The following is a 13,513-nucleotide window of genomic DNA, read 5'->3' as shown; positions in this document are numbered from 1 at the left end:
TCTCTTTCTCTTTCTCTTTCTCTTTCTCTTTCTCTTTCTCTTTCCTTCTGCAACTAGTATCCACCTGCAAGGTATGTTTCTTCTTGCTGGATCTACAATTGACTAGAGTGGTAGGGTGTGAGAGTTCCCTTTTCTGGCCTCCAGACTCAATTTTAGTGAGGTTACCCTTTATTATTCACAGCCGCAATCCCAGTAGGTTTCTCAGCTCTCTGAAGTCAAGGTCCATGTCTGTCTTGTTGGACACATATTTAAGGTCTGGGTAGTAGTAGGGGAAGCTTAAATAAGCACGAAAAGTTTGAAAGCAAGAGAAATGACCTGGAAGAACAAGCTTCCCACCTCACCCTCATCTCTACGTCATTCGGGGCAGTGGAAGCAAAGTGCATGCACCAGCCCAGGGATGCGGCTAAAAGCTTGGCCTTAGCAGCGCTCGCAGGTGGAAGGGTGTTCTGCGAATGGTCTAAAGGGGTAAGGAGGCAGGCAGGCCAGGGCGCTTGCGCGGAGAACAAAGTGGCGAAGAGGGCGTGCGAGCGCATGCGCAATGCAGAAGGGCGTATTGGGGTAGAGGGGCGGAATCCCCCGCTTCGTCAGTGGGGGGGGGGGGGGGGCCCAGGCGGTAGCGCATGCGCAGAGGGACGGCGGGAAAGGTTACCTCTGCGGCGGAACGCGGAGCGAGTCTCGAGTTGGCCTGACGAGGCCTGAAGGGGCCTGTTCGGTAGGCTTCACAGTTGAGGCTTCTTCAGGTTCATTTTTTTCCCCCTAGCAGAACACGGAATTGCCCGGGGCCTCCAGGCTGGGGAGAGGGTGACAGCTCCAGGGAGGCCTGGAAATTCATAGATCCGGGGTGTGCGAAGCTGGGCGTCGCTCTTGAGGCTGGGGTCCCTGGACGCCCGGGGCTCTGAGGAGCCGAGGGATCAAATAGGCCCGAGAGCCCCTCCTTTTTGTCTGTCCCAGGACCCACAAACTGGTTTCGGCCCCTTTGCTGTCTGAATCTGACTTGGGGCCTCGGCCGTGGGTCCCCGCCCTACGGGGAGGCCCAGCGGGTCAAGCGCCCGGGCAGCGGAAACCCGGGCCAGCGCCATCTTCCCTCGGCCTGTTAGGGACAGTTCTCCCCTGCTCCTTGACGAATCTGACCCCGGCTCCCCCCTTTCCTCCCTGGAGGTGGCAGTTCCAGGGAAGGAGGTACGCCGAGGGGACCCCGAGCCCCCCCTCCCCCGAGGGCATGGGTCTGGGAGAGCGGTTGCTGGGCATGGTGATGCAGGTGGTCACGTGTGGGGCCCACCAGTGCCGCTCAGCCTGGACGGAGGGTCTGCCGAGGGTCCTCGGGCTGTGTAGGTGGCACAGGGGGCCAGTTGGCGGCGTCTCCGTTTGCCAAAACTCACTTCTCTCACGGAAGGGTCAAATTTATTACCTGTTTGCCAGAAAACTTGTTTTAAGGAAGACCCTTTCGGAATGTGTTCAAGAAACGTGGCTGTATTTTTCATGAATACATATTCACCAGTCAGAAGAGCTCCTTGTTATTCTTGAGGTACGTTACATTTCAGCTGCAGGCAAAATATCTAGTAGTAGTGAACATTTGTGCTTAGGTGAGCTGCCAGCTGTTAACGTAAATGTCTCCGGCTTCCTCAACTTGGTTAACTTTTGAACGAATTGAATTAAGATTTCTGCTTTTCTGCTTACTTCTTCAAGTGTGGGTTTTTGGGTTATGGTAGACTTGTAAAATGGTTGGGAAGTGTTTCCTCTTCTGCTTTACGGAAATGACTTATATAAGGTTGGTGGGTGGTGGTTGTTGTTTTCCAATATTTGCTATAATCCACTAATTGAAACCATTTGGGCCTGGAATGTTCTCTGTGGGAACGGTTTTGATAAGGAATTCAACTTATTCAGTAGATATAAGACTATACGGATTTCCCATTTCATTTGATATCAGTTTTGTTAAGTTGTATTTTTTTTTTAAGATTTTATTTATTCATTTGACAGAGAGACAGCCAGCGAGAGAGGGAACACAAGCAGGGGGAGTGGGAGAGGGAGAAGCAGGCTCCAAGCAGAGGAGCCTGATGCGGGGCTCGATCCCATAACGCCGGGATCACACCCTGAGCAAAAGGCAGACGCTTAACGACTGAGCACCCAGGCGCCCCTGTTAAGTTGTATTTTTAAGAAATTTTCCCTATTTCATCTAAGTTGTTAAGTCTGTTGGCATAAATTTGTCATATTTTCTTACTCTTTTAATGTCTATAGCATATTTGGTAATAACCCCACTTTTATTCCTAATATTGGTGATTTACATATCTTCTTGTCTTAATCTGTTTAGGAATTTACCAGGTTTGTGATCATTTTAAAGAACCAGCTTTGGCTTCTTTACTTTTTGCTATTGTCTGTTTTCTACTTCATAATTTCTGATTTTATATTTATATTTTCCTTTCTCCTGTTTTGGATTTATTTTGTTCTTTTACTGAAAGCTTTTTGTATGACATCGATTGAAACCCTTCTTTTCTAGGGGCGCCTGGGTGGCTCAGTCGTTGAGCATCTGCTTTCGGCTCAGGGTGTGATCCTGGCGTTCTGGGATCGAGCCCCACATCAGGCTCCTCTACTGGGAGCCTGCTCCTTCCTCTCCCACTCCCACTGCTTGTGTTCCCTCTCTCGCTGGCTGTCTCTCTCTCTATCAAATAAATAAATAAAATCTTAAAAAAAAAAAAAAAGAAACCCTTCTTTTCTAATAACAGCATGTAAAGCTATAAAATTCTCTCTAAAATTGTTTTTGCTACATTCCACAAATTTTGATATTTTGTAGCTTTATTATGCTTCAGTTTAAAATATTTTGTAATTTCTTTGTGATCTAGTCTTTGACCTATGGATTGTTTAATAATATATTTTTAATTTCCAAGCATTTGGAATTTTCTTACACATCTTACTGTTATTGATTTGAAATTTTCTTATATCGTAGTCAGAGAACAAACTCTGTGACTTCAATGCTTGTAAATTGATTGCTACTTGTTTTATGGCCTAGCCTATGGCATTAATGAAGTATGTATATTCTGCAGTTTTGGGGTTCTGTAAATGTCAATAAGGGCAAGGTTGCTGATAGTGTTTTTGGATCTTCTTTATCTTTACTAATATTTTGGTCTTCTTTTTTCCCATCAATTGCTGAGAAAGAGTGTTAACTTCTACCATCATGGTCGGGTCAGTTGATTTTTCCTTTAGCCTTTGTAAATTTTTACTTCATGTATTTTGAGATTTGTTATGTGTGTATACATTTGTAAATACTGGCTTCATGATGAATTGACCTTTTTTTTTTTATCATTAGTAAATATCCTTTTTTATATCTGGTAATACTCTTTACCTGAAAGCCCATTTTATGTTACATTAATAAGGCCACTACAGCCTTCTTATGCTTAATTTGCAAGATAGATCTTTTTCTATTCAGTTAATTTCATTTATCTGTGTTTGTAAACTTAAGGTACATCTCTCTAGAAGCTAATAGTTGGGTATCTTTTATTGATAGACAATCTTTGCCTTTCAATCGGAATGCTTAAACTAAAAACATTCTGTGTAATTATTGATATGGTTGGATTTGGGTCTCCAATTTTATTATTTTTTTAATTTTCTGTTAATTTTTTGGTTTTAGTTCTCTTATCCTTCTTTGGATAGCTTGAACCATTTTTAGTATCCATTTTAATTTATTGTCTTGGTAGCTATAACTCTTTTCCACATTTATTTAGCAGTTTTTCTAAGGATTACAATTCATACTAACTTTTTATAGTCTATTTAGCATTAATATTTTATCAATTCACATAAAAATGTAGACATTTTACAACCATGTAAGTCCAATATTTGTACCACCTGCTGCTTTTAATATGTCTTACATCTAAAGTTTAGTATAAGACCTACAACATATAATTTTTGTTTTAATATTCATATGTTTTAGAGAAATTAAGAAGACAATATAGTTTTCTATATTCACCCACATATATACCATTTCCAGTCTTTATTTGTTCCTAAAGATCCAAGTTTCCCTCTGATGTCATTTCCCTCAGTCCCAAGAACTTCTTCCGTCATGATTTTTTATAATGTGGGTCTGCTGGTGATGAATTCTCTTTGTTTTTCTTTATTTGCTTAAGTTTTTATTTCATCTCGTTTTCTTGAAGGATATTTTTGTTGATTACAGAATTCTGATTGACAGGCTTTCTGCTTTTCTTTGCTTTAAAGAAGTTATTCATCTTTCTTTCGGCCTTTGTAATTTCTTTTGGCAAGTATGCAGCATTTGGTATTGTCCCACAGTATGTAATCTGTTCTTTTTCTCTTCTGTTTTCAAGATTTTTCTTTTTATCTTTGATTTCTAGCAGATTGATTGTGCTCATGTTAGACATGTTGCTGTTTGTATTTATCCTATTCTTAGAGCTACTTTAACTTGAAATTTATGCCTTTCACCAGATTTGGGGGCTTTCTGCCATTATTTCTTCATATATATTTTTCTGACCTATTTTCATGCTCTCCTGTCCTTTTAGGACTCTACTTATCCATTGTTAGGCCTTTTGTTTGGCCTCCTAGGTCGCTAAGAGTTTGTGACTTTCATCCTTTTTCTCTCTTTCTTTCAGAAATTGGGTGATTTCTATCAGTCCATCTTTAAGTTTATTTTTTATTTTTTTAAAGATTTTATTTATTTATTCGACAGAGATAGAGACAGCCAGCGAGAGAGGGAACACAAGCAGGGGAAGTGGGAGAGGAAGAAGCAGGCTCATAGCAGAGGAGCCTGATGTGGGGCTCGATCCCACAATGCCGGGATCACGCCCTGAGCCGAAGGCAGACGCTTAACCGCTGTGCCACCCAGGCGCCCCCATCTTTAAGTTTATTGACCCTTTACTGGGTCCTATCCATTATGCTGTTTAGACCATCCTGTGAATTTTAATACAGTTATGCCCAATAATTTTAAATTTATTTTCTGAAATACTATTATGAGTTGAATTGTGTCTGCTCTCCAAAATGTTGAGGTTCTAAGCCACTGTAACTCATAAGGTGACCTTATTTGGAAATAGGATTACTGCAGATGCAGATAAGAATGGGTCATACTAATATAGAGTGGGCCCCTAATCCAATATTAGTGGTGTCCTTATAAGAAGATGGTCATGTGAAGATAGAGACTAGGGAGAAGAGCAAGTAATGATGAAGGCAGAAATTGAAGTTATCCAGCTGCATGCCAAAGGAATGTCAAAGATTGTCAGCCAACTATTAGACATGAAGAAGAGGCAGAGAAGGATTCCCCTACGTTTCACAGAGAACATGGCCCTGAAGACCCCTTGATTTTGGACTTCTATCATCCACAACTGTGAGACAATAAATTTATGTTGTTTTAAGCCACCTAGTTTGTGGTACTTTTGTTAGATAGCTCTAAGAGACTAAAGTAAATACTGAATCACAGTATCAGGAATGGGAGTTGTGAGTTGTCCTCTTAGTGACCTTGATATGGTTCTATTTAGAACTTACTTGGTTTTTGACAGGATGATGGGACCTTAGTTTCCAGAAGTGTTGCAGATTTTCCCACATTTTTAATTTTTAATTTTTATTTAATTTTTAAAAAAGATTTTATTTATTTATTTGACAGAGATAGAGACAGCCAGCAAGAGAGGGAACACAAGCAGGGGGAGTGGGAGAGGAAGAAGCAGGCTCCCAGCAGAGGAGCCTGATGTGGGGCTCGATCCCAGAATGCCGGGATCATGCCCTGAGCCGAAGGCAGACACTTAATGACTGAGCCACCCAGGCACCCCCACATTTTTAATTTTTAAAAATTATTTACTTGGGGGAAGACTGTAGTATGACTGGACACTTTATACTCCATATAAATGCTGGGAATAGCAAAGACTGGAGGATACACTAGGAACATAGTGTATCTCCTCATTTGTTCAACTTTTATTTCTTTCGATACATTTTTGTATTTTTAATAAAAGCTTTGTATATTTTTAGACATCTTTTAGTCACATAATTTTGGGTAGCTTTTTAGTTTTGTTTTGAAGTAACTACATTTACAGAAAAGTTGCAAAGATGATACAGAGAATTCTCATATAACCCCTTGTCCATTTTGTCTCCCTTAATGTTATCTTATATTACCATGCTACATTTGTCAAAACTAAGAAACCAGCATTGATACATTATCACTAACTGAACTGCAGGCTTTATTCACATTTCAGCAGTTTTTTCGTTGATATCATTTAGTGTTCCAGGAGCCAATCAATGATCTTACATCATATTTAGTTGTTGTGTCTCCTTAGTCTCCTCCGCTCTGTGAGTTTTTTATTGTTTCCTTGTTTTTCTTCACCTTCACAGTTTTGAGGGGTGCTGATCAGATAATTGGCAGAGTGTCCCTCAATTTGGGTTTGTCTGATGTTTTGTCATAATTAGACGGGAGTTAGGGTATTGGAAAAATACCATAGAAGTGTGGAAGTGCCCTTCTTATCACATCACATTAGATTGAGATTCTCTCTCTCCCACTCCCTCTGCCCCTCCCCGTTCTTTCTAAAATAAATAAATATTTATTTATTTCAGAGAGCACGAACAAGCCGGGGGGAAGGGCAGAGGGGGAGGGAGAAGCAGGCTCCCCACTGAGCAGGGAGCCCGAACTTGGACTCGGGACTCTATCCCAGGACCCCGAGATCACTACTCAAGCTGAAGGCAGACACTTAATCGACTGAGCCACCCAGGTGCCCCATCAGTCAATAAATAAATCTTAAAAAATAAAAAGGCACATGATAGCCACATGACATCACTGGTGATCTTAACAATGATCACTTAACTTAGGGAGTGTTTGCCTGGTTTCTCTACTGTATGCTTTGCAGGAAGTTTTCCCCTTTCTATATATATATCTCAGGTTTTCAAGTTTTATAGTATAATGATGATAACTGATGTTTTATGCAACTCTTTGGTCTGAGTCAAGGCAAGAGGCTGGAAACAGGGAAGTCCAGTTATATACTATGGCTATTGTAGTAGTTCAGGTGAGAGATGACAATTATCTGAACTTATAGGGGCAATAGCAGTGATGTATGGAAGTGGCAATGGAAGGATGCATTCAAGCATTTCTGGGCAAATGGGTGGTTTATGGTAGCCTTAAAAGAAACAGGGCAGATCAAAGCCACAGTGAAGTACTACTTTACACCCATGATGATGACTATAATAAAAAACTCAGATAATAGCAAGTGTTGTTGAGGCTATAGAGAAGTTAGTATCCTTATATACTACTGGTGGGGTTAGAAAATGGTACAGCCACTTTGAAAAATTGTTTGTCGGTTCCTCAAAAAATTAAACATTTTTATCATTTGACACTGCAATTCCATTCCTAGGTGCATGCCCAAGAGAAATGAAAACATATGTACACACAAAAGCTATACACGAACGTTCATAATAGCATTATTCATTACAGCCAAATAGTGGAAACCACCCAAAGGTCCACTGACTGATGAGTAGATGAACAATATATGGTATAGTGGAATATTATTTGGCCACAAAAAGGGATGAACTACTGATACACGCTGCAGTATAGATGAACTTTGAAAATATGCTAAGTGAAAAAAGCCAATCACAAAAGATCCCATATTACATGATTCCATTTATATGAAATGTACAGAATAGGCATATCTCTAGAGGCAGAAAGTAGATTAGTAGTAGTGGTTGCTTAGGGCTGGTAGGGTGAGTAGTGGTAATGGAGGGATTAGGCCATGATGAGCAGATGGTACAGAATTTCTTTTTTGGGGTGATAAAGATGTTCTGAAATTGATGGTGGTCGCACAACTCTGTGAATATATTAAAGGCCCTTGAATTGTACAATTGAAATAGGTAAATTGGATATGTGCTCTATATCTCAGTAAAATTATTACAAAAAATCAGGGAACATATGGCAGGGGAGCTACACTAGTTCAAACTGCACCTGTTCAAATTGAAGTGCTGGTAGAACATCCAGGTACAGATGTTGTGCAGCTGAGAAATGAGTTCGGGACTAGACATATGGTACTATAAATCATTAACAAAGTATTCATTCAACAGAAAGCAAAATAACCTATTCATTTGGTCCAATTTACTAAACATGGTAGCTTTTAATATTTAATCACACTGAGTTTTCAGTGTAACTGAAGACTGATCCTTTATCTGGTATTTAAGACAACAGTATGTTTTTGGTGCTACCTGATGTCCCTCGTAAATTTCAGTTGAATTTCAGTTCAGTTGAATTCAATAGGAAGTGTTGTCCCTTCCTAAAATAAAAGCCTTTACTATAAGCTGCTCTGGCAACATTCCTTAAGTAATTTGCAGAGTATTTGGGGATGATTGAAAGTTGAAATTTAAGGTTATAAAATTATTTTTTTGGTATAATTTACAATCTAAGTGAATTTGGAATTAGTTTATTTCCTCACTGAAGGTAATGAGTGAAGCCATAAAACCTAACTGGCTATACAATTCATCACAGTTATTCTGCATCGCCCTCTATCTATACTTGTCACATCCCTCCCTATCCAACCCCCAAATTACTTGGTGGTAAACAGTAATTCCACTGTAAAGAAAATGACAGTTGAAGAAAAAAAAATAAATGATTCCAATAACTGTTTTAATGATCATGTATCCCTTTTTTAGCATTAGTAAATGCTCAGTTTTAAAATCCCCCAAAAAAGATACTTCTCAAATTACAGAAGATGTAGGACTCTGTTTGCTCTTTTAATTCATCAAAATATATATTTTTATTTATTTTTATTTATTTTTTTAAGATTTTATTTATTTATTTGACAGAGATAGAGACAGCCAGCGAGAGAGGGAACACAAGCAGGGGGAGTGGGAGAGGAAGAAGCAGGCTCCTAGCGGAGGAGCCTGATGTGGGGCTCGATCCGAGAACGCCGGGATCACGCTCTGAGCCGAAGGCAGACGTTTAACCGCTGTGCCACCCAGGCGCCCCAAAATGTATATATTTAAAGTAGATTCCACATTCAGCGTGGAGCCCAACAAAGGGCTCGAACTCACAACCATGAGATCAAGATGTGAGCTGAGATCAAGAGTAGGATGCTCAACTGATTGAGCCACCCAGGCACCCCTCATCAAAATTGTTTCTTGCCGGGAGTGTCAAGAAAGTAATTAATATGGCATATTGTGAGGTAGCGAGTAAATCTTTAATACAGTTGATACAAGGTTTCATTTGGTAGGTCTAAGACCTGACCTTATAGCTATGAAATTCCAAGTTTGTGCTTGAATACATGCGTGAAAGAATAAGAATGAATTGACCAATAGGATGTACCATTTTAATTTTTATTAATGAAACAGAAAACCAAGCTCAGAGTTTGGTTTGTTCTTGCATCTAGTTTGACCGTATACTGGAGAAAGGATTCTTTATAAGACAACTTAGATGAACACTGTCAATACATCAGTTCCATCAAGAGCTACAGACTGGAATATCTAAAATTAGGTAAATGAAATTATAAAAGAGAGCAAATTAAATATTAGAAACTGTAGAACTCTCTCCCTCAAAAATCAGGGTCCTTTTTTAATAGTCTTGAAGGTAGCTCATTCACACTCATAAAAAATTAATCAAGATCAGTTGTATTGCACAGCCCCCAAAGGCAAAAACTGAGGGAACTCATGGGTAATTTTTACAGTTTCACTGTAAAGTTCAAGAGCAAGAGGATGGCTGGTTATCTTCTTTTTAAACTGGACATAAGACACACACATGATAGTTGCTTTGGCTGTTAGTCTTCCAACTAATTCCATGTTCCCAGAGATTTCTTCATCATGGGGCTCTGTCAATCAGTGGTACTATTTTTTTCCAGTGGATGAATCTTTTCCAAACTCCCAGCAAGACAAACGTGCCAGTTGATGAACTGAGCTAGAATGCTGGCATTGATGCATTGATCCACCATGATTGTGGTACAAGCTGTAGCTGGTTTGAGTAGGGTTTTAAAAATATTATATTTGTGCTAGAAAGTTTAGTAGACGCTATCTAAACGATTTCTATTAGTATTTTTTTGTGCTTATCACCAGGCCATTTATATCCTAATTATTATTTTGCTTGATATCTTAGTTGCCTGTGATTTTTTTTTTTCAGGAAGAGTGCATGTGCATTAAAATCCAAATGTTTCTTTCTTTTTATTTGTCTTTGACTGAAGACAGATTAGTCCTACATTGCTTCTGGTCTAAAATTTGTGTGGCATTACATTTCTTTTTGTACTGCTCTTGATCATCTGATTCTTGGTGTAGAATGCTCTTCACAGATCTTAAGTTTGAAGCCTCACTAACTAGATTTATATTACTGTTGAGTAATTTAGGTGCCTGATGGAGAGTTGAGGGGAGTGGGACCATGACCAGACTTAACTCTTCATCTCTATAATATTTCCCAATTTTTTTTTCCTTTTAACTAAAGATATTGTGCCAGAGGCTGAGTTCTTTACCTAATTTTTTCTTCATCTCTGAACAGTTGTGGTTCGCTCCCTCCTAATGCTGTGGCAGCAGTTTGTCTAAGGGAGAGACCTATTAACTCATTCACTTGTTCTTTGGAATGGCTCACACATCTTTGCACCCTCTGGGACACAGCTTCTGGAAGCTGTTGGTTAACTGGAACAGAAGGGCTCGAGAGAGGGATTGTTTTTATTTCTCCAACAAGCTGCCTGGAAAATTATAACTTATTTCCGAAAACATTGAACAACTTTATCAGGAAGGATAGATGTGAATTAATCCCTTAATGACTACAGTTTGGTCCTATCGCGTATATAGCAGAATTTTCTCCATTTTTGACATGAGGATGGGAACTATTTTTTAGAAATGATGCAGATATCCCCATTTTTTAAAAAAGATTTTATTTATTTATTTGAGAGCGTAAGAGAGAGCATGAGCAGGGGGAGGGGCAGAGGGAGAAGCAGACTCCCTGCTGAGTAGGGAGCCCAGCTTGACTGGGGATCATGACCTGAGGTGAAGGCAGACACTTCACTGCCTCAGCCACCCAGGTGCCCCAGATGTCCCTTAAATATCCCAGATATTTAAAAGAGTTCCTTTTAAAATCATTTACTTGTTTTTTAGGGGGCATAGGGAGATGGTGGGTAAGTGTGGACATTGTTGTTCATGTAGCCAGGTCTCCTAGAAGGCACTTCCTTTTGTTTTATGGTGAATGGTAGGAGTGGCAGGGAGCTTGCCAGTATTTTTTTTTTTCATATGTAAGACTTTATTTTTTTAGGGCAATACAGTATTAGGTTCACAGCAAAATTGAGAGAAAGGTACAGAGAGTTCTGATACACCCCCTGTGCCCACACGTGCATAATCTCCCCTATTAGGAACCTCTCCCCACCAGAGTGGTACATTTGTTACAGTTGATGAAGCAAACTGACACATTATAATCACTCAAAGTCCATAATTTACATTAGAGTTCACTCTCGGTGTTGTTCATTCTATGGGTTTGGACAAATGTATAATGACATGTATCCAGCATAACCGTATCATAACAGAGCTTTTCACTGCCTTAAAAATCCTCTGTGCTCCAATTCTTCATCCCTTCCTCAGAAACCCCTGGCAATCTTTCCACTGTCTCTGTATTTTTTCATTTTCCAGAATGTCATGTAGTTGGAATCATACAGTATTTAGCGTTTATGGGTTGGGCTTATTTCACTAATTTGCATTTAAGGTTCCTCTATTTATTTTCGGGCTTGATAGCTCATTTCTTTGTAGTGCCGAATAATATTCCACTTGGATGTACCACAGTTTATTTTTTCCAACATAATGAAGGACATCTTGGTTGCTTCCAAGTTTTGGCAATTATGAAAAAAGCTGCGATATATTCATGTGCAGGTTTTTGAGTGGGCATTAGTTTCAGCTTTCTAGGATAAATACCAAGAAGCACAATTTCTGGACCATATGGTAAGAGTATGTTTAGTTTTGTAAGAGACTGCCAGACTGTCTTCCAGAGTAGCTGTACCATTTTGCATTTCCACCAGCAATGAATGAGAGTTCCTTTTGCTTCACATCCTTGTCAGTGTTTGGTGTTATTAGTATTTTGGATTTGGTAAATCTAATAGGTGTGTAGTGCTATCTTGTTTGAGTTTGCATTTCCTTGATGACATATGATGTGTGGAGCATCTTTTCATACTGCTGTATGAGTATCTTCTTTGGGGAGGTATCTGTTAAGGTCTTTGGCCCATTTTTTAATCAGGTTGTTCATTTTCTTATTGCTGAGTTTCAAGAGTTCTTTACATATTTTGGATAACATTGCTTTATCAGATGTATCTTTCCAGATATTTTCTCTTAGTCTGTGACTTATCTTCTTATTCTTTTGATAGAATCTTTCACAGAGCAGGATTTTAGTTTCAATGAAGTCTGGCTTATCAGTTATTTCTTTGATGGATTGTACCTTTGAATTTGTATCTGAAAAGTCGTTGCCATATTGTCAAGGTCATCTAGATTTTCTCCTGTATTATCTTGTAGAAGTTTTATAGTTTTGCATGTTACACTTAGGTCTGTGATCTATTTTGAGTTAATTTTTGTGAAGCGTGTGAAGTCTGTGTCCAATTCTTTTTTTTGCCTGTGGGTATTCAGTTGTTCCAGCACCACTTGTTGAAAAGACAGTTTTTGTTCCATTTTATTGCCTTTCCTCCTTTTTCAAAGACTAATTGTCTATGTTTATATGGACGACTGTACTCTCTATTTTGTTCCATTGATCTATTTGTCTAACCTTTTGTCAATACTTTTTTTCTTCATTATGGTAGCTTTATAGTAGGTATTGAAGTCAGATAATGTCAGTCCTCCAACTTCATTCTTCTCTTTCTCTTTCAATATCATATTGCTTATTCTGGGTCTTTTGCCTCTCCACATAAGCTTTAAAGTCGGTTTGTCAGTAGCCACAAAATAACTTGCTGGGATTTTGCCTGGGATTACATTGAATCTATAGATGAAGTTGGGAAGTACAGACATTTTAACAATATTGAGTCATCCTATCCATAAACATGGAATATTTCTCCATTTATGTAGTTATTTGATTTTATTCATCAGAATTTTTTAGTTTTCTTCATATAGATTTTGAACATATTTTGTTAAATTTATTTCATTTTTGGGGGTGCTAATGTAAATGTTATTACATTTTTCATTTCTACTTGTTCACTGTTGGTATATAGGAAAATGATAGACTTTTGCATATTAACCTTGTGTTCTACTACCTTGCTTTAACTGCTTATTAGTTTCAGGACAAATCGATTCTTTTGATTTCTCTACATAGATGATCATATCATCTGTGAATAAAGACAGTTTCACTTTTTCCTTCCAAATCTATATGTCTTTTATTTCATTTTCTTGTTTTACTGCATTAGCTAGGACTTGCAGTACGATGTTGAAAAGGAGTGGTGAGAGGGGACATCCTTGCCTTCTTCCTGCTCTTAGTGGTAAAGTTCCTAGTTTCTCACCATTAGGAATGACATTAGGGGCGTCTGGGTGGCTCAGTCAGTTAAGTGTCCAACTCTTGATTTCAGCTCAGGTCATGATCTTAGGGTCGAGATGGAGCAAGCCCCTAGTTGGGTTC

This window comes from Ursus maritimus, unplaced genomic scaffold (assembly GCF_017311325.1).
Source record: "Ursus maritimus isolate PB19 unplaced genomic scaffold, ASM1731132v1 scaffold_19, whole genome shotgun sequence".
NCBI classification, from domain to species: Eukaryota; Metazoa; Chordata; class Mammalia; order Carnivora; family Ursidae; genus Ursus; species Ursus maritimus.
The sequence above is the reverse complement of the archived record's forward strand: the minus strand, read 5'-3'. Positions refer to the sequence as shown.